The following is a 23378-nucleotide window of genomic DNA, read 5'->3' as shown; positions in this document are numbered from 1 at the left end:
TCTTTCACTGACACTTCAGAAGTTGACAGCTTGTATTTTCTACTCGGTGACTAGGACAAAAGCTAGCCACTGCATAACGTGTATTGATAACCTCGCTCATCACTTAACGAACAGAAATAAAAGCTCAGTTGTGAATGTTATGGATAAATATGAACGTTGCTTTCACTGTCTGCTCCTATTTCTTTCACTGACACTTCAGAAGTTGACAGCTTGTATTTTCTACGAACCTCAGATAACATTTATAATGAAAGACCAGGAATTTTTATAAATTATGAACACCTTTATGCCCTTTTTGTAATGTTGTCACGGTACACAACTTGTTGAAACATAATGGCCAGCGTGCCATAGTTTATGTATAGAAACGAACGACAAGGTTGATTTTCTGCCCTGTCACTTAAATATCAAATCTTCCTGCTCTATAAAAGGAAGCGACATGAGCTCTCCCGCCAGTTGTAAAGAGCTAGGACAAACAAAGAAGGGAAGATGAGACTCTAACTTGATTTGCTTTTGAAGCGTGATATCCCTGCTTCCAAGTCCTCTAGAAATCTGATAAAGCGAAATTTTGTTTGTAACTAACTAATAAACTTACTGTACAAGTTCGCAAATTATTGTCAAGACCCTAGTGAAATTTTATTAATAAATATCAATCTAACGCCTATGGCTGAATGGCTAAAGGAACTGTAGTCCTAGTAGTGGTTCCCCCTCCCCCCCCCCCCCAAAAAAAAAGAGAAAGGAGAGAGAGAAAGAGAGAGAGTTTGATGTCTTTAATTGCTCTTCGTCTTTAAAATAGTACACAAATGTTATTCTTTCAATATCGTATACAAATGGCTACTAAACATTAATACTATGCTTTAGGTAACCACATCAGATTTAATTAGTTGCAGTCATTACTGTTCTGCAAACTCTTCCCTCAGAGAAGAATTAAGAAGATGACAAAAACATAATAATTATTTCCTAATCTAAATGTAGTTAGTTAAGTGTCAGACTGTGACGGGATTTAATTTGTAGTATCCAAACACACTCAGAATTTTCACTCTCTGTTTTTAATTTTGTATCGCTCAATCAACATTTTAATGAATTATCAGTTGCTGTTTAAATCTTTTCTTTTTCGCAGATAAATTGAATATAAGATTCTTTTAATGGAACTTTCACCCTCTCTAATTAAATTACGTATCGTAAATATTGCCATTTGTCTTGTCAGGAATACTATAAATAACTATTAATCAGTGCTTAATAATTAAATTACCTCTTTATTGCGCATTTATTCTTCTGCCAGCTCTGTTTCAACCTCCAGTAAGTCACTCAAAACTAATGTAACAAAAATCTTCAAGTAATATTAATCTCAGGGGTACCACTTCTAAATAAATTCACAATCGGTAAAACTGAAAATAATTTACTCTTTCCTAACTCTGACACACCCTTTCACCATACACTGCCCAATGAACAATGGACCTCTCTCAACGATATACATAACCCGACTGTATGCTTAACCACAACGGAGGTGTATCTATGGAGAGGTCAGACATATATGGGTTCTGAAGAGGGGCATAAGCCTTTTCGGTTCTTACAGAGACAACAATGTGAATGACTGACCTGGTCTTGTAACATCAACCAACAATACCCTGCTGAACAGGTATTGAGAACGGCTGAATCTGAGAGAAAGTTGCGGCCATAATTTTTCTTTCGAGTGCATGAAAGTCTGCTGTATGCCTTAATGATGATGAAATTCTCTTCGGTAAAATATACCAGAGCTAAAATAGTCCTCCATTCTGGATGTCCGCAGGAAACATAAAACTGGCTTCTACGGACCGAAGAGTGTGAATCTTAACTCTTTCAATCGGATACGTAGGTAAGTAAATTTAAAAAGGAACTGTACAGGATGAAGTAGGGTAGAATTGGTGAAGTGCGATGGCAGGAACAATAGAACTTCTCATCATGTCATTACAAGGTTATCAACTGCGTAATGGAGGATTAAGTACAGTAATTAATAAGAAAACAGGAATGTGGGTAAGCTACCACGAACAACAAGTAAACGCATTATCGTAGCCGAGATAGACCTACTGCTAACACTCACCGCTGTAGTACAAATTTATGTGTCGTCTAGCACCGCAAACGATGAACAGGTTGGCAGAATTTATGATGACATAAAGAAAATTATTCGGCGAATTAAGGGAGATGTAAATATAGCTATCCTTGATAATTGGAATTCGGCAGCGGGCAGAAGAAGAGAACGAAAAGTGTCAGAAAAACATGGACTGAGAGAAAATAAAGAAAGAGGAACCAGTCTGGTAAAATTTGCAAAGAGCAAACTTAAATCATGGCTCAAATTTGATTTAAGGATCAATAAAAGTTACATGCGTGGAAAAGACGTGGAGACACTGGAAGATGTCATACTGATGCTTTAATGGTAAAGCAGTAATTTCGAGCAAACTTAAATCATGTCTCAAATTGGTTTAAGAATCAACAAAGGTTACACATGTGGAAAAGACGAGGAGACACTGGGAAATGTCATACTGATGCTGGAATGGTAAAACAGTAGTATCGAAGCCAGATTTTAAACGGTAAGACATTTCTGGGGAAGTATGTATACATGGACTCTAATTTATTGATTACGAAATGCACTATAAAAATGAAACGAAATAAAAAAAGTAGGAAATTAAGAAAATTATTACTAGATAAATGACAGTAAACAGAGGTTATGCAGAATTTCAGAGGGTGAATTATCCAACGTTTGAACTGAAACAGGATGAGAATATAATGAAAGACGAAAGGGTAACAATGAGAGATGAAATAGGGAGGGCAGCTGAGAATGATATAGATAAAAAAAAAGAAAAACAAGAGAAAGAAAGACGGAGGAGGAATGCCCAGATAACACGGAAGATATTGAAATTAACTGACGGAAGGAGAAAATGTAAAAATGCTGCAAATGAAACAGGCAAAATGGAATAAACACTTAAAGAATAAGATTGTCAGAATGTAAAACCGGACAAGTAGATAAACAAGCATGGCTAAAGGACAAATGCTGGGCTGCAGAAGGACGCATAAACAGGAGAAACATAGATACCACCTACAGGAAAATTTAAGAGACCTTGGGGTGAAAGGGAAGCAACTGCATGAATATCAAGAGCTTAGATGACAAGCCGCTACCAAACAAAGCCGAGAAATCTGGAAGCTTGAAGGAATATTGGGAAAAAAATATAAGGGAAAGAAACTTGAGAATAATATTATAGAAATACGAGAGCAGTCAAAAATTATAAGTGAGATATGATAGTATGAGAAGAATTTGGAAGTGTACTGAACAGCAAGGCTGCTGGAATGGATGGCATTTCCTCAAGATATCGAGAAAGCCACCCATCACAAAACTGTTCCACCTGGTGTGGAAGGTGCGTGAGACAAGCGAAATACACTCATACTTCAGGAACAACGTGATGATTTCAAATCCAAAGAAGGCAATCGCTGTGCGGAGAAATGTGATCCATTAGTTTTTATAAGTTGTGGTTGAAAACTGTTCACGCGAATTATTTACAGAAGAGCGTGTAAGAGGTCAATGATTAAGGAATTTGTTGCTAGCACACTCTAGCAGATGTAATTTCGATGGATTGCTCACGCGCTGCCTGCGATATGTAAGCTACCAGAGAATCTCTGACCAAAGAGCAGTGTTGTCTGCAGTAGGAACTGTGTAGCAGTAGGAGTTAGCAGTAGCTAGGAGTCGGGTGTGTGGAGTTGGCTGGGCCGGTCGTGGGAGTGATGGCGGAGCCTGAGCGTTGTAGTAAAAGGTAAAAGCAGCCTCTCTCATATCTACTTTTGTAATATTAAGTCCCATGTAAAAGTTTTTAAAAAATGACTTAATAATAATATTTCTTATAAAAAATAACGTTTGACAATCATTCGCCTCAATTTAAAGAATTAACGAATTTCTCCAATCCATGGTCATCCCGATTATTGTAAAAAAGTCAGTTGTTTCTTTTTATACATGACAAATCTATCGGCGAGAATTGCACTGAGCTGTACCAGTAAAATTTGTTCTAGGAGCAGATACATATGCGTAATCCGGCGACCTTATTGAGGTACGAATTTTCAATTTACTCAGAATGCATTTTCAGGGCCATGACGCAGCAATGCTGACGTCCAAAATTTAGCAGTTTAAATTCACAGTCAGTTAATTAGTGAAAGGTTATGTAAGTGAGCCACAATTTTATTGAGAGATTAGTCACCTTATTATTGTGAGATTACGGAATTTACCTCTTGGTAGGTTACGCTAAAATTCGAATCATATAATTATTTATTTTATATTTTTTGTAGGGAGGTTACACTTCTCGACAACCGGCCAGGATCGTATCTTTATGAATTTCTGAGACGTAGTCAGTTATGTATCGGCTCTTATTTACATAATACTAACTGTAGTTTGCATCTGGCGCAACGCTCTTACTAATTTGTCACTCCTTCATTCACAGATAATCGGAAATTTATTGCTCTTTGTTGTTATTGTATTTGTTCCGTTTTGCTTTGTCTTTGTTTGATTTTGTGCTTAACTTTGACTTGTGAAAATGCCGCGAAAAACTGCTAAGAGTACATTGGGATGCACAATGAGTTAAAAAACCAACCTGAATAATTTGACTGATAATACCAGAGACACTCAGTGCCATAGTGATTATCCTCTAACTGCAGATAATCAGTGCTTACCGACCACCAGTAGTGATATTAATCCAAATGATGAACAAATAAATTCATTTATGTCCACACTAAATTTAACGATAACTGATGAAGCGGCACGTTCCGCTACAATGAACGCTGTCACATCAGGTGTATCAAACACCTGATTTCCATAGTTTATACAGTTAACAGATAAATGTTTCTAACGAAAATGAACAATGTAATCAAAATACGTCAGATTTATTTGACTGCGATGTAGTGACCAACAGTGCACATCCGATTAGCAAACCTTTTCATGAATCAGGCAATGACGAAATGGTTACACAAAACATGACACATGCAGATACACCATCATACAGCACAGAAAATAGAGTAGCTAATTTTGGGTTGGATCCAGTGTGGCATTATTACTACAACTCAATGAAAAATACGACAACCAGAACAACCAACTTAATGAATCGAACAAACAACTTAACGAAAAACAAGGCAAGCAGAACAAACAACTAACAACTTAATGAACCGAACAAACAACTTAACGAAAAACAAGACAACAATTTCCAACAACTCATTGGAAAACAAGAAAACAATTATAAACAACTTAATGAAAAATCTCAAACAGTTGAATGAAAAACATGACAACCTTAATAAATCGAACAAACAACTTAATGGAAGTTTCAAACAGTCGAATGAAAACCACGACAGGTCGTTCAAATAAATTGACACCTCTATTGAACAGCTTACTGAACATTAATGTAATGAAACTAAAAAACAATTACGTGAGGAAATTAAGGTCTGTTCCAGGAATAATAGTGAAGAGATGCGCAATATACATGGAGCCACAACGAAATTACTTAGATATGAAGTTGGTGCAGCCGCTAAACAATGTTCTGAAAACGCAACACAGTTACGCGACGAGTTTAATGTCAGCAGAACTTTCACGCACACTGGATGCGAAAGTCAACAAGAAATTTGAACAACAGAAAAGCCAACTTGACGAGCATTTTAAAGTGACAGAGATGAAAAATGTTTCAGCCTCCAACACGTCACAGCATACGCCACATTCCGAACATTTCTCACACTCACACAAAGTGTACGTGACTTAGAATCCGAACAGACACAGACAAACAGATTATCATACAATCCTGAACCTGTTCAGCAATTCAGAGACGATAATTTTGATTATAAGCATTTTCTATCCGTTAGGAGATTTAAGGTACTTAACAGTGTCAGAACTCAGATTCACCCTTTGGACTGGATACAACAATTTGCTTTCGCATTTCCACCAGCTTGGCCTGTAACACAGAAACTAAAATTTATTTGCAGAGCGTAAGGGACCTCAAGGGGTTCATTATACTCCGATGAATATGTGCTGTAGAGTGCACAGGGCCCCGAGCCGTAGTAGTGCTATTCCTTCATTAGTTTCCTGCACTGTTGCCTACTCTTTTACTATCCTTTATATATATCAAAGCACTTTCCTACTATCGATCTATCTAGGATTAAGAATGAGTAAAGAAAACCTGATATGACAAGATTTACCTGAAAGTGACAGTTATCATTACACGCTCCAGAAATGACAACGACCAGAATTTTAATAACAAACAAAATTTTAATTATCATTATCGTCAAAATTATCAGCAATAGAAAACACATTTTAGTAACAATAGAGGTTTTTCCCCACAACAACAACAAAACCAGTCGGTCAGTATACCTAACTAACAATCTAATGTTCAAGGTCAACCATGCTTTAATGCTTCGCCGGCTTCGACAAATAGTAACGCAGAGCAACAAGGAAATTACTATGTACAGAAGACACATCATTTCAATTGCTATCGCAATGCGCCGTATAGTAATGATTATCATGACAGACGTAAAAGTAATGAGCACCGATTTCAGCGTACGTTTAATAACAGTAGGTCATACGAGCAGCAGAATCATCCGCAACAACAGATTATCATGAATGAACCAGACAGTCGATATCACCCCGAACCTAACAAGTCAGGAAGAAATAACAGAACAGTACAAATAGTCGAAATGCCACAGTATCCTCCCGCAAATAACACCACGTCAGAAAGAATTTGACTAGATACAGTACAGGTTGCATCTTCCAGCAAAGTAAGCAATACTTTTGTCACGCAGAATTTTGTTCACGAAAATGTTATTACTTTTGGCGACATCCGAGACACACTTTTGCATGAAAAACCAGTTATGCAAAAAAACCATTTCCCTCCTATCATTGAAGTAAAGATTGGTTCATCCACATTTTTAGCAGTACTTGATTCTGGATCAATAAATGAAGAAACATTCAAGGAATGTAACAAAGAGAACACCTATCCTACGTTACCATTATGCAAAACTAAAGTAAAAGGAGCAGTAAATTGTAAAGGAGTAGATGTAAAATAACAGACACATATATCATTTTGTATTGCAGGTCATACGTTCCACTCAAATTTTTGGATTATTTCCTTATTGACAAGAAGACGTTATTTTAGGTACGAATTTTTGGTACAATACGACGCAATTATTGACTTTCAAAATTCATATTTAGTGTTAAAGGATGAAAATGTACAACTGGCATTAGAATTTCAGCACTCTTTATCAGCAGAATAACAAACAATTAAACGGACAGAGGTCATTTCTGCATCACGTAACATAGACTGTCATTCCACATTATTCACAGATACGTATGTTCACAACTACAATACACCAGATGAAGTCGACTATGACGTTCTACAAATGATTTCTGATAAGGTTAAACAGAGCAACGCAAATACAGACGACGAACGTACAGAGCTACGCAAAATTCTTTTACTGCAAGCTGCAGTTTGTGACAACGTCCCTGGTACTAACTCCTGTTTTATGTGTGAAATTCAAGGTAAACAGCATGACACATTTAAAGCTAAACATTATCCTATTCCGAACATCCGTATACAAAATATTGTAGCAGACACACTATCCCGTTCTGTCAGCAACAATCAGCAAGTCATCGCAACCAACTTCTGCCAAGCAAATTTTTGCGTCATCTATATTCAACGAGTTGCATGAATTTGAAAATTTCATTTCGTCGTCATTATGAGACATAGCACAAGAGCAGAGCAAAGGCAACGTATGGAAAAAAATTATACACCTTTGGCAAGATAGGAATAATGTTACCACAAAAAACATTACGCTGTACGCAATAACGTTCTGTTTAGCCGCTCTCGCCCTGACAGCAACTACTGATTATTATGTATTCCTATCGAACTTGTTACAAATTAATGTGGTATACTCATTTAAGTTATGCGCATTATGGAGCCAGAAAATGTTTTCTTATACTTAGACAGAACTGCTATTTTACCAACATGGAGAAACGTGTTCGACGAGTTTTAACGTCATGTAAAATCTGCCAGAAAGCTAAATCAGACACTACTTCACTACTGGACCGATTCCCATAACTAATAGTGGTTTCTGCTACATCTTTGTCGCTGTTGACCTTACTTCGAAATTTGTTACCTTCACTCCGATACGCAAAGCTACTGCTAAATCTATTTCGCATGCATTTGTAAAACATTTTTCATTTCATGTAGGGCATGTATTGAAAGTAATTTCCGACAATGGACCACAATTTCGATCTGCGATATGGACACGTATGCTACGCGCTAGAAACATTTCTCCGATCTATATATCCAGTTGTCACGTTTCTTCGAACCCTTCTGAACGACTAATGAAAGAAATTGGTAAACTATATAGAATATATTACCATAAAAACATATTGATTGGGATACACACATACACTCATTCCAGGATGTAATTAACTCAAATCTTGAACCACCTAACAAAAATTAAAGAATTAGTATCTTTTCCTACATCTCGTCGTCTACGCCACCATGAAATAATTGACATTGCGCTCAACAACTTCAAATGTGCCGCAGAGCGCCGAAGAAGACAGCAAAAACAGGTTTTTACACCCGTGACTTTCACATTGGACAGAAGATATTAGTACGCACACACTATTTATCCATCAGAGGAAAGAGTAGATGCAGTAAGTTTGAGCTTCTATACGCAGGTCCATATAGAATACGAAGCATTCCTCACCCCAATGTGGTACATGTCGAAACTTTGAGAACCAGAAAAAGTAAGGGCAATCACCATATTTCCAATATTAAACCCTTTGTTCAATGAACATACTTTATGATTTATCACACTGTAATGCCATTTCCTGATATTTATATGACCACTTATGCAATTATATCTATGTGACAGCTTACTGATGATGATCATACATTTTTTTTGGCAAGTGCCCGGCAAGGTAAAGTTAGCAGGTCGCTTTTCATGTCGTTATACATCAGACAGTGCACATTTTCCATTTTTGTGCGTGTATGATTGTTTTCCAATCGAAATTAAAATTTTTCTCTGTTTGCACCATGAAGCCTTTAAGATGTAACAGACACAAGTTGACTCTGAAGTTTTTGCCTTATGATACCTCAATATTTTAACTATTCTACATTTTTTGCTGCTACATTATTATACTGTGTGTACATTTTTTGCACTTGAAAATTGTTTATATTTTTGACCTAATACATTTTCTGTCATGCTATGCTGTATGCTTAGTCTTATCACTAGCAACAAGTTTTCATTTAATAAGTATGTGATCTAAATGCAAGATATTAACCCATATTCATCATTTTCAGAAAGCAATACCAAGTAAAGGACATAAATTATACAGCCACAGTGGTTTACTATGAAATGGAAATTTTACCATCAGAGTGAAAGAAAAAAAAAGCAATAACTTGTCATGAAGAATAAATGGATCAAAACTAACAAGCATTAACAAGAATAGACTATACACATCATATGGTAACAGTCTTGACTTGAAATCCAATATAGGAAAAACTCATGGTCTTTCAGTGCTCTGTCAAACTCTTCACGCAGTACATCGCCCTTGTATAGACCCTCTATATACTCCTTCCACCTTTCTGCTTTTCCTTCTTTGCTTAGAACTCGGTTTCCATCTGAGGTCTTGTTATTCATACACGTGGCTCTCTTATCTCCAAAGGTCTCTCTAATTTTCCTTTAGGCAGTATCTATTTTACCGCTAGTGAGATAAGCCTCTACATCCTTACATTTGTCCTCTAGCCATCCCTGCTTAGCCATTTTGCACTTCCTGTGGATCTCATTTTTGAGACGTATGTATTCCTTTTTGCCTGCTTCGTTTACTGCATTTTTATATTTTCTCCTTTCATCAATAATATTCAATATTTCTTCTGTTACCCAAGGATTTCTACTAGCCCTCGTCTTTTTACCTACTTGATCATCTGCTGCCTTCACTACTTCATCCCTCAAAGCTACCCATTCCTCTTCCACTGTATTTCTTTCCCCCATTCCTGTCAATTGTTCTCTTATGCTCTCCCTGAAACTCTGTACAACCTCTGGTTCTTTTAGTTTATCCAGGTCCCTTCTCAATAAATTCCGTCCTTTTTGCAGTTTCTTCAGTTTTAATCTACAGGTCATAACGAATAGATTGTGATCAGAGTTTACATCTGCCCCTGGAAATGTCTTACAATTTAAAACCTGGTTCCTAAGTCTCTGTCTTACCATTATATAATCTATCTGAAACCGGTCAGTATCTCCAGGCTTCTTCCATGTGTACAACCTTCTTTTATGATTCTTGAACCAAGTGTTAGCTATGATTAAGTTGTGCTCTGTGCAAAATTCTACCAGGCGGCTTCCCCTTTCATTTTTAGCGCCAGTCCATATTCACCTACTACGTTTCCTTCTCTCCTTTTCCTACTACCGAATTCCAGTCACCCATGACTATAAAATTTTCGTCACCCTTCACTATCTGAATAATTTCTTTTATTTCATCATACACTTCTTCAATTTCTTCGTCATCTGCAGAGCTAGTTGGCATATAAACTTGTACTACTGTTGTAGGTTTGGGCTTCGTACCTATCTTGGCCACAACAATGCGTTCACTATGCTGTTTGTAGTAGCTTACCCGCATTCCTATTGTTTTATTCATTATTAAACCTACTCCTGCATGACCTCTATTTGATTTTGTGTTTATAACCCTGTAGTCACCTGACCAGAAGTCTTGTTCCTCCTGCCACCGAACTTCACTAATTCCCACTATATCTAACTTTAACTTTAAACCTATCCATTTACATTTTTAAATTTTCTAACCCACCTGCCCGATTCAGGGATCTGACATTCCACGCTCCGATCCGTAGAACGCCAGTTTTCTTTCTCCTGATAACGATATCCTCTTGAGTAGTCCCCGCCCGGAGATCAGAATGGGGGACTATTTTACCTCCGGAATATTTTACCCAAGAGGACGCCATCATTATTTAATCATACAGTAAAGCTGCATGCTCTCTCGAAAAATTACGGCCGTAGTTTCCCATTGCTTTCAGCGGTTCGCTGTACCAGCACAGCAAGGCCGTTTTGGTTATTGTTACAAGGCCAGATCAGTCAATCATCCAGACTTTTGTCCCTGCAACTACTGAAAAGGCAGCTGCCCCTCTTCTGGCCTGTCAACAGATACCCCGCCGTTGTGGTTGCACCTACGGTACGGCTATCTGTATCGCTGAGGCACGCAAGCCTCCCCACCAACGGCAAGGTCCATGGTTCATTGGGGAGGACAAATGGCATAGTGAACGCATTATTGTGGCTAAGATAGACACGAAGCCCACGCCTACTGCAGTAGTATAAATTTATATGCCAACTACCTCTGCAGATGACGAAGGAATTGAGGAAATGTATGATAAGATAAAAGAAATTATTCAGATAGTGAAGGGAGACGAAAATGTAATAGTCATGGATGACTGGAATTCGATAGTAGGAAAAGGAAGAGAAGGAAACGTAGTAGGTGAATATGGATTGGGGGTAAGAAATCAAAGAGCAAGCCTTATGGTAAAATTTTTCACAGACCATAACTTAATCGTAGCTAACACTTGGTTCAAGAATGATGGAAGAAGCCTACAGATACTAAAACGTTTTAGATAGATTATATAATGGTAAGACAGAGATTTAGGAACCAGGTTTTAAATTGTAAGACATTTCCAGGGGCAGATGTGGACTCTGACCACAATCTTTTGGTTATAAACTGTAGATTAAAGCTGAAGGAACTACAAAAAGGTGGTAATTTAAGTAGATGGGACCTGGATAAACTGACTAAACCAGAGGTTGTACAGAGTTTCAGAGAGAGCATAAGGGGGCAATTTAAAAGAATGGGGGAAAGAAATACAGTGGAAAAAGAATGGGTAGCTTTGAGGGATGAAGTAGTCAAGGCAGCAGAGTATCAAGTAGGTAAAAATACTAGGGCTAGTAGAAATCCTTGGGTAGCAGAAAAAATATAGAAATTAATTGATGAAAGGAGAAAATATAAAAATGCAGTAAACGAAGCAGGCAAAAAGGAATACAAATGTCTCAAAAATGAGATCGACAGGAAGTGAAAATTGGCGAAGCGGGGATGGCTAGAGGACAAAATGTAAGTGTTGTGGTTGGCAGGAGAGCCAACACCGTGTTACTAGAGGAGGCCGAAAGGCACGCGTTGTAGCTCACGCAGGCTGGCGTGAGGTCTGGAACAAGACAAGGAAATTATACTTCAGAAAAACGGACGTAGCTGGTGGAATACTTAACTTTATTCCATTAATGACGAACGTCGCTCTTGACATTACATGATTTACAGTATCAGTAGTAACTGATAATGGCGCCTTGCTAGGTCGTAGCAAATGACGTAGCTGAAGGCTATGCTAACTATCGTCTCGGCAAATGAGAGCGTATTTTGTTAGTGAACCATCGCTAGCAAAGTCGGTTGTACAACTGGGGCGAGTCCTAGGAAGTCTCTCTAGACCTGACTTGTGGCGGCGCTCGGTCTGCAATCACTGACAGTGGCGACACGCGGGTCCGACGTATGCTAAGGGACCGCGGCCGATTTAAAGGCTACCACGTAGCAAGTTTGGTGTCTGGCGGTGACACCACAGTAAGGATGTAGAGGCTTATCTCACTAGGTAAGAAAGATACTGCCTACAGGAAAATTAAAGAGACCTTTGGAGAAAATAGGACCACTTGTATGAATATCAAGAGCTCAGAAGGAAACCCAGTTCTAAGCAAAGAAGGGAGAGCTGAAAGGATGAAGGAGTATTTAGTAGGCCCATACAAGGGCGATGTACTTGAGGACAATATTATGGAAATGGAAGAGGATGTAGATGAAGATGGAATGGGACATACGATACTGCGTGATAAGTTTGACAGAGCACTGAAAGACCTGAGTCGAAACAAGGCCCTGGGAGTAGACAACATTCCATTAGAACTACTGACAGCCTTGGGAGAGCCAGTCCTGACCAAACTCTAGCATCTGGTGAGCAAGATGTATGAGACAGGCGAAATTCCCTCAGGCTTCAAGAAGAATATTATCATTCCAATCCCAAAGGAAACAAGTGTTGAGAGATGTGAAAATTACCGAACTATCAGTTTAATAAGTCACGGCTAACTAATAAGAACGCGAATTCTTTACAGACGAACGGAAGAACTGGTAGAAGCTGACCTCGTGGAAGATCAGTTTGGATTCCGTAGAAATAATGGAACACGTCAGGCAATAGTGACCCTGCGACGTATCTTAGAAGTTAGATTAATAAAAGGCAAACCTACCTTTCTAGCATTTGTAGACTTACAGAGAGCTTTTGACAATGTGGACAAGAATTCTCTCATTCAAATTCTGAAGGTGGCTGGGGTAAAATACAGGGGGTGAATGGTTATTTAAAATTTGTACATAAATCAGATGGCAGTAATAAGAGTCGATGGACATGAGAAGGAAGCAGTGGTTTGGAAGGGAGTGAGACAGGGCTGTATCCTCTCCCCGATATTATTCAATCTCAGTAAAGGAAACAAAAGAAAAATTCGGAGTAGGTATTAAAATCCATGGAGAAGAAATAAAACTTTAAGGTTCGCCGATGACATTGTAATTCTGTCAGAGACAGCAAAGGACCTGGAAGAGCAGCTGAACGGAATCGAGAGTCTCTTGAAACGAGGATAGAAGATGAACGTCAACAAAAGCAAAATGAGGATAATGGAATGTAATCGAATTAATCTGGGTGATGGTGAGGGAATTAGATTAGGAAATGAAACACTTAAAGTAGTAAAGGAGTTTTGCTATTTGGGAGCAAAATAACTGGTGATGGTCGAATAGAGAAGATATAAAATGAAGACTGGCAATGGCAAGGAAAGCGATTCTGAAGAAGATAAATTTGTTAACTTCGAATATAGATTTAAGTATCAGGAAGTCGTTTCTGAAAGTGTTTGTATGGAGTTTAGCCATGTATGAAAGTGAAACATGCACGATAAATAGTTTTCACAAGAAGAGAATAGAAGCTATCGAAATGTGTGCTGCAGAAGTATGTTGAATATTAGATGGTGTAGATCACATAACTAATGAAGAGGTATTGAATAGAATTGGGGAGAAGAGGAGTTTGTGGCACAACCTGACTAGAAGAAGCGATGGGTTGGCAGGGAGTGTTCTGAGGCATCAAGGGATCACCAATGTAGTATTGGAGTTCAGCGTGGAGGGTAAAAATCGTGGAGGTAGACCAACAGATGAATACTCTAAGCAGGTTCAGAAGGATGTAGGCTGCAGTACGTACTGGGAGATGAAGCAGCTTGCACAGGATAGAGTAGTATGGAGAGCTGCATCAAACCAGTCTCAGGACTGAAGACCACAACAACAATTATTAATTAACATTTTATGTAGCCTATCTTCAGCTGAAAGTGAGAACCTTACAACTAATCTTTTTAAAAATCATTGAAATTCTAATATAAAAATCCCATAGCAAGGTCAGGTAACAATTTTTTCGTAGCTGGCACACATTACTGCTCATTGGTCTTCTTCTTTTTATTATAAGTATGTCTCACATAATCGTCAGTGAGTTATTCCGTCTAGCTAAGTACAATATAGTTTGAAATCGGTTTCTGACGACGGTAATCGAAGCATTCTATTGACAGCAAAATTGATGAACGCCTTTTTATGCTGGTCTGGAGGGTTAGAATTATAATCTGAGACCGTCCCAGTGTAGTTATTTTTCCTAAAAATTTAAGGCGTGTCTACCGTTTTCATTTCTTGTATGTCTATAAAATTAAAAGAGCTCTCCTTCCCTGTCTCTACTGCAAATTGAATTTTCTCATGTAATCTGTTATTTCTTCAGTCTCTGTACTGCCTCCCTTGAGTAATAAAAGTATGGTGGTGGTGGTTAGTGTTTAACGTCCCGTCGACAGCGAGGTCATTAGAGACGGATCGCAAGTTCGGGTTAGGGAAGGATTGGGAAGGAAATCGGCGGTGCCCTTTCAAAGAAACCATCTCGGCATTTGCCTGATTTAGGGAAATCACGGAAAACCTAAATCAGGATGGCCGGAGACGGGATTGAACCGTCGTCCTCCCGATTGCGAGTCCAGTGTGCTAACCACTGCGCCACCTCGCTCGGTAATAAAAGTATATCTTAAGCATACCTGTAGTAATAAATTATTTGCTAGCTGGTTCAGAATAATCGTGGAAAAATTTCTCTTCAAGTTAAATAACAAAGACATCAACCAGAAACCATGAAACTGCCTTACCCATACTTAATCCATATTTCTGAACATATATTCTATTGTCAGACTTGAAAAGCTACGTCTTACGGAGAAATATTATGAATTTAATCGGCAAATTTCAGCAAAGAAGTAGTACATAGCTAGCAGAATGCATTAAGGATGTAAAGGTAACATATGACATGATGTTTGTTTCACTGGACATTGTAAATCTATACACGAATGTACCTGTCAATCAGACTATTCATATTGTCACTGCTAACCTTCAATGTCAAGGTAGTTTATCTGAGACGGAAACTGTGCAACTTACAGACTTATTTTCGTGCTGCTTAAAAAATAGTTATTTTATGTTTGCCGATAGAAAATGTGTTTGGCTACACAAGCAGATCCAGCACATTCAAAGGTAACGCAGACCACGTCATTATGGAGCCACCACCAGATAGCATGGTGCCTTGTTGACAACCTGAATCCACGTCTTTGCAGGGTCTGCGCCACACTCGAACACTACCACCAGCTCTTAACGAACAGGAATCTGGACTAATGGTTCAAATGGCTCTGAGCAGTATGGGACTTAACTGCTAAGGTGATCAGTCCCCTAGAACATAGAACTACTTAAACCTAACTAACCTAAGGACATCACACACATCCATGCCCGAGGCAGGATTCGAACCTGCAACCATAGCGGTCGCGTGGTTCCAGACTGTAGCGCCTAGCACCGCTCGGCCACCCCGGCTGGCAATCTGGCCTAATCTGACTAGGCTACGGTTATTTGACAGGAAATACTTGGAGACCATTTGCAGCATTTTTGGAATCCTTGTTCACAAACAGCGAGGGAACTCTTAATGTTGACAATGTGCCATGTGACCGTGATGCATTTGTTTTCGGTTGATTTGAAGACGTTTCCTTACAACTTGAAGGAATGATATGGCCATTAGATCACCAGACATGAATCCCATCGAAAATTTATGGTAAATAAACGAGAGGTCAGTTCATACACAAAATCTTGCGCTATGCTATTATGGACGGCTGTAGGTGCAGCATGGGTCAGCACATCTGCTATGGTCGTCCAACGACTTGGTGAGTCCATGTCACGTCGTTGCAGTACACCGGACAAACGGAGATCCGACACAATGCTAGGAGGAGTCGCACGACTTTTGTCGCGCCGATGTACTTTACTGGTGGTGTACTTTAGGGGTGTTGTGTCCTCCGTCCTTTTTCTGGAACACTACTTACGTCATAGCCAGCTACTGAAGCAGGTAAATATGATAAAATACTGTAATTATGTTTTGATATAAATTATGACATAATGCACTGTTTTTATTGCAAATTGATAACCAGCTACCTGACGTTGTAGTCATTCAGTTAAAACAGCATATTCTTCAGATAATGAAATGTGGTGGTAATGCTTAAAGTTTGTGACTATTGCGGTAAACACATGCAACCTTTATTACAACATAGTCGTGGAGGACGAATCTACGAGTAGGATTGATGGTTGGCACAGTGAAGTCTGCGGGCCCTTGTGACCTAGAGACACTTCGTACAGTAACGACCAAGGCTTTCTGCCGCGTCATGGTGGCGACAGAATGTGAACAGTCAGTTATGTCAATGAATCAAATAACAAAGACTTACATGCGCTGCAAATATATCTACCAGGCGAAAGCGGCAACTGGTGTATCAGAAGCGCTTTCAATACATCCACTGAGCAGTCATGGCATAGAAAATTGTTGCTGGGAACTTCATCACAAAGAGAAATTTACTTAACGTAGTTCTCTAGAAATGTTCAAAGTTTACAGCTAAACACTTTTACTGTTCTCGACCTTTCATTTCGCACACACTACATTTGTACATGTTCACAAATTCAGTTTCCGAAGCGGTCTTAATTTACTAAGGATGACTACAAGTTAGTATCAGGTGTACGTTGCTGTTAACACCTATTATGAAAAGCCTTAATAACAGAGAATTCTTTATGAAAACTATGTATGTCTCTCAAGACAAACGTGAATATGAAAAATGATAAGTAAAATTGTTGTAAGGCTGTGCAGCTACTTACTTTATTTGAAAAATACTACGCTTCTGAGAGTCCCTTACAGCCCTCTGTGAATCGCCTCAACCAGTACATTTCGTGTAAATGTGTCAGACAGCGCGCAGTAGAAGGATATGTGTTCTGGAGTTGCTTCCTCTTCTCACGTGCAGACGCTTGGCTCTTAGAGTCATGTCCTTTCGAAAGGTGCAACGTGCTGAGGCTGGAATGCTGGAACTGGCGAGGGCATTTTGAATATCAGAATAAGAGAGAGAGGGAGATAGAGATAGAGAGACAGAGTTGGGGGGGGGGGGGGGGAAGGGGGAGGGAGGCAAGAGTGAATACATCGACACATCTTCTGGAGCATTCCTTCCGCTCTCCAGCAAGGTTAAGGTGAAATTAATGAAGTTTCACACTTGCAGTGTTGACTTCCTGCTACTATGATTTTGCTGACAGCCATGGTGTCATCTTAAGGTGAGTATTACGGTCTTGAGGCGAAGTGTTGTGACAACAAGGCAACATAATCCAGCAGCTACCCCAATACTTCAGTGAATTATGTGGGATTAAGTTCAGAATACACGGGGTTAATCTGATATACCAAATTCGTAGTAACTATTGTAGTACTTTGATGCCGGGCACTGCGGACAAGGGGAAATGTTCAGCCACGTTCACTGTAATGGAAGTTTCCCAGAATCCAGTAGGGGACTGGAGCATTTGCCTCGGGCAGGCAGGGCTGCCGTGCGTGTAATCTGATGGATCTCAAGATGGATACCACTGAGTCATGAATACATGGACACGCCCGAGCGAAGCACAGGCTTTCCGAAAGCAAACAAATAGGTTCCATATTGGATGCCTTTTTTGTTGACAACTCAGGACACGAGACAAACACTTCAGATAACTCGCTGAGGAGATCCCAGCCCGTGATGAAAACCGCCACAACAAGAAGCACTGTGAGAACAAGGCGGGAGATTCTAGGCTACAGGCCAGCTGCGCCAAGATAAAAAATTTTCATCTCTGCACAAACGTAGGTAGGCGTGGTTATGAAACATTGCTCGATCATTGGGTGAGATCACAAACAGGGCCAGCCGAAGCGAAAGTTGGTTATGAATTAAAATTTGGTCAGTCTGTGAACTGTGTGATCAGCCAGGAAATTTAGGAGGATTCATTCAGACAGTTTGTCAGAGAGATTCCGTCAGTGGAGTAGTCAAACAACAATCCTACCTCCGTGCAGTCGGAAGCAGTCGGTCATTCTGTGACAAAAGTGAGAACACGTGAAAACGAGAAAACATAGACTTAACAATATAGAATCAGTAGAAACAATGAGTTTTTCAATCTATTGTCTACATCTACATCTACATGACTACTCTGCAATTCACATTTATGTGCTTGGCAGAGGGTTCATCGAACCACAATCATACTATCTCTCTACTATTCCACTCCCGAACAGCGAGCGGGAAAAACGAACACCTAAACCTTTCTGTTCGAGCTCTGATTTCTCTTATTTTATTTTGATGATCATTCCTACCTATGTAGGTTGGGCTCAACAAAATATTGTCGATCAATGTTCGGATTTTGAGTCAGATCCCTGCTTCCATCTCATGGCTGATCTTCATTTTATGACATATTCATTTTCACTCCACGTTCAGTGGACCAAACCTTGTAGTCCGCTGCGTTAATACTTAAGCATCACACTGTACTTTCCTCGTCTGACTGCAACCTCCAGTCATTCCACTAACACCGATTCTGGGAGACACTTACTTGACAAGAGGTCGTTGGTCCACCATGATTTAAATCGAAATGCTGCATATCAAAGCTGCCAGTTGTCAACCCCCATCGACACATCACGCCAGCCACTCATCTGCCTCACATAGCCCCATGCATGACAGTCTGTCGAGTGGTGAGATCATGTAGGAAATTTCCTCTCCTTACCTGCCCATTTACTGAATCGTGTCTATGCCAAATCAAATGACCCTTGAGATTTATGCTCTGTAAGAAATGACCCGAATGCGACGGAAGTCCGTAGGTGTGACGTACATGTACAGACAAAAAAAAACGATTACAGTTTCATAAAAAATGGATGATTTATTCGAGAAAAACAACGTCACAAAATGAGAAAGTAATAACGCATTGGCCCACCTATGGCCCTTACCCAAGCAATTCCTCGGCTCTCCATTGATTGATTTGTTGGATGCCCTCCAGGGGATATAATGCCAGATTCTGTCCACTAGTGCGCTAGATAGTCAAAATCCAGAGTTAGCTGAAGGGCACAGTTCATAAGGCTCCAAACGTTCTCAATTGGGGAGAGATTCGGCGACCTTTCTGGTCAAGGTAGGGTTTGGCAAGCGCGAAAGCAAGTACTAGAAACTGACGCCGTATACGGGTGACTAATATCTTGCTGAAACGTAACCCCAGGGTGACTTTCCATGAAGGGTCACGAAACGTTGTGCAGAACGTCGTCGACGTACCGCTGTGCAGGAAGGGTGCCACGAATGGCAACCGGAGAAGTCCTGCTATGAAAATAAATCTCAGGCCAGGCCATCACCCTTCCTTGGACGACCGTATGGCCGGCGACAGTCAGTTTGGTACCCTCCACCGTCCAGGGTCTCTCCAGACACATCTTCACTGTTCGACGAGTCTTAATTCAAAGCGGGACTTATATGTGAAACAGTTCTATTCCAGTCAATAAGATTCCAGGTCGAAGACGTGTCTGGAGAATTTCCAGACAGCGGTTACTGTTACTTAAACATCGATTAGCTATCGATTAATTGACAGTATCTGCGCTATCGTCACATCGGCAGTCTGGTTTAACTATAAATAGTCATATCGTTTAAAATGTAATTGTTCTTTAACTGGCGTGCCAAAAAATTAACGGATCCTATTATTTCCACGGCCTGTGGAATGCAGGGGCAAAGTAGATTGCATGAAGGTACTTAACCAACATCAAATATGCTGACGCCTTAGCCAGTCTGTGCTGTGTTATTAATAGACTGGCCGCTGTGGGGGAAGGAATTTTTATTGTTCCTCTTCCAGTGATGACTCACGGTTGTACGCATCTCCCAGCGATCAGATGTTTATGGTAAAAACTACACCTGTAAATAACGTGGATTCATGAATTTGCAATAGATAGATGGCCACCTGAAAGTGTGTGGGCATAGTTGCCTGTATCACGGAATACAAGTCTAACTAAGGCTGTTGTGATACCACGCAGGTACTAAAGGAAAAATGACTTTCAATTCGTTTTAAGCGTTTGCTATTGGTTTGCATGATGTATTTTACAATAAACACGATTATTATCGTAATTAATTAAACACACCCACGCTTGTCCTCCTCTGTTGCTGAGTCCTCATAGCACTTATAAATGTTTTCAATTTTACAGGTAAATGTATAAGGTGATTCGAAAACACAAAACATCGGCGGAGTCTCACACCCATGCGTCACCTCTGCTTTTGTAGAAGCATAAATTTGGTTAATATGTTGAATTAGCAGAGCTCATTCCTTCAAGGACGCAACAGTTCCCGCAAAACTGAACTCGGTAAAAGCAACCTGTTTAGTGTCAAGTTTTTTATTTGTATGCTGCCTGGAAATAATCGTTAAAATATACAGGTGCATTTACATGCTTTCACAATATTGCAGTGCCTATTCAGAAGTAATGATGGCGAAATGTGAATGTATCAATGGCTGATGGACAAAAATAGTGTCTCTTGCCAAGAGGTGTGGATGAATCTGCGGTAATGGTTTTGTAGAAACTCCTAACCCTGTAGATATTTCTTAAGCTCTTGCCCATTAACGCTGAAAGACGTGTGGAAACTTGTAGAGCACGTGAATTAGCGCAACATCATTTTTACTTTTTTTTCCTTATTTGAATTTACAGAATTATGAGAGCTGATTAATAATTTTTCGAGCTTCACGAGGAATATAAACACTGAGAGAAACGACCAATACAAGAGACTACTTGAATCCAAAGCATTGTCAAAATTCCTCCGAATTTCTACACAACGTCTTCCACAATTCCAATATGCTTTCTGCTCTGATAACTACTCAACGTCTAAGGTTAGGAGTAATGCGAAACCAGGCACCACACGTGCTAATACATCACAATCATCATCATTTAGCCTCATTGTAACTAAGATCCGCTTTTTAATTATCTTGATTTTGCCTCTCTTGTAATATACACTCCTGGAAATGGAAAAAAGAACACATTGACACCGGTGTGTCAGACCCACCATACTTCCTCCGAACACTGCGAGAGGGCTGTACAAGCAATGATCACACGCACGGCACAGCGGACACACCAGGAACCGCGGTGTTGGCCGTCGAATGGCGCTAGCTGCGCAGCATTTGTGCACCGCCGCCGTCAGTGTCAGCCAGTTTGCCGTGGCATACGGAGCTCCATCGCAGTCTTTAACACTGGTAGCATGCCGCGACAGCGTGGACGTGAACCGTATGTGCAGTTGACGGACTTTGAGCGAGGGCGTATAGTGGGCATGCGGGAGGCCGGGTGGACGTACCGCCGAATTGCTCAACACGTGGGGCGTGAGGTCTCCACAGTACATCGATGTTGTCGCCAGTGGTCGGCGGAAGGTGCACGTGCCCGTCGACCTGGGACCGGACCGCAGCGACGCACGGATGCACGCCAAGACCGTAGGATCCTACGCAGTGCCGTAGGGGACCGCACCGCCACTTCCCAGCAAATTAGGGACACTGTTGCTCCTGGGGTATTGGCGAGGACCATTCGCAACCGTCTCCATGAAGCTGGGCTACGGTCCCGCACACCGTTAGGCCGTCTTACGCTCACGCCCCAACATCGTGCAGCCCGCCTCCAGTGGTGTCGCGACAGGCGTGAATGGAGGGACGAATGGAGACGTGTCGTCTTCAGCGATGTCGCTTCTGCCTTGGTGCCAATGATGGTCGTATGCGTGTTTGGCGCCGTGCAGGTGAGCGCCACAATCAGGACTGCATACGACCGGGGCACACAGGGCCAACACCCGGCATCATGGTGTGGGGAGCGATCTCCTACACTGGCCGTACTCCTCTGGGGATCGTCGAGGGGACACTGAATAGTGCACGGTACATCCAAACCGTCATCGAACCCATCGTTCTACCATTCCTAGACCGGCAAGGGAACTTGCTGTTCCAACAGGACAATGCACGTCCGCATGTTCCCGTGCCACCCAACGTGCTCTAGAAGGTGTAAGTCAACTACCCTGGCCAGCAAGATCTCCGGATCTGTCCCCCATTGAGCATGTTTGGGACTGGATGAAGCGTCATCTCACGCGGTCTGCACGTCCAGCACGAACGCTGGTCCAACTGAGGCGCCAGGTGGAAATGGCATGGCAAGCCGTTCCACAGGACTACATCCAGCATCTCTACGATCGTCTCCATGGGAGAATAGCAGCCTGCATTGCTGCGAAAGGTGGATATACACTGTACTAGTGCCGACATTGTGCATGCTCTGTTGCCTGTGTCTATGTGCCTGTGGTTCTGTCAATGTGATCATGTGATGTATCTGACCCCAGGAATGTGTCAATAAAGTTTCCCCTTTCTGGGACAATGAATTCACGGTGCTCTTATTTCAATTTCCAGGAGTGTATATTCTGTGCACTGGGATGTTTGGTATTCTTCATCCCTGCATCATCCACGTTATGTACGACGTTTGTGCATCCAAGTTCCAAAAATATCGGCTTCTGCTATAGTCTGCACAATCTCACCGCGCTCCTCATCATTCTCCTACATCAGACCGTCCATCAGCTCAGTTACATCTTCCCTCATTGTATTCACATAGCCAATGGTCCTACGTCATGTGCTCCTGACTGGACCGCATCTGCAATCCAATCTACATTTCCTAGCATGTCAGGGTCGTTGTTTCCGTTTCGTTCCCTGTCATCCAACACACCTTATTGTGTTGTTGGGTGCTCTATGTTGTAACGCGCGTAGCTGCCGCACTGTCCGCAGTAGCCACTGCAACCTCGAAAACTTCGTTCAGATCTTCTGTCTTCGTCTCAGTTCCAGTTTGGTCATTACATCCTGAATGATTACGCAATCGCATACCGGTGTCCTCTCGCTCTTTCCTGACAGCGTTCTACCGTAATCAGATACTTCATTTCCTCTTTGTTCATACAACATATCCAGTAGTCCCGAAGCCGACGTCATT

The sequence above is a fragment of the Schistocerca gregaria genome, chromosome 5 (assembly GCF_023897955.1).
Source record: "Schistocerca gregaria isolate iqSchGreg1 chromosome 5, iqSchGreg1.2, whole genome shotgun sequence".
NCBI lineage: Eukaryota > Metazoa > Arthropoda > Insecta > Orthoptera > Acrididae > Schistocerca > Schistocerca gregaria.
This window is presented reverse-complemented; position numbering follows the sequence as displayed.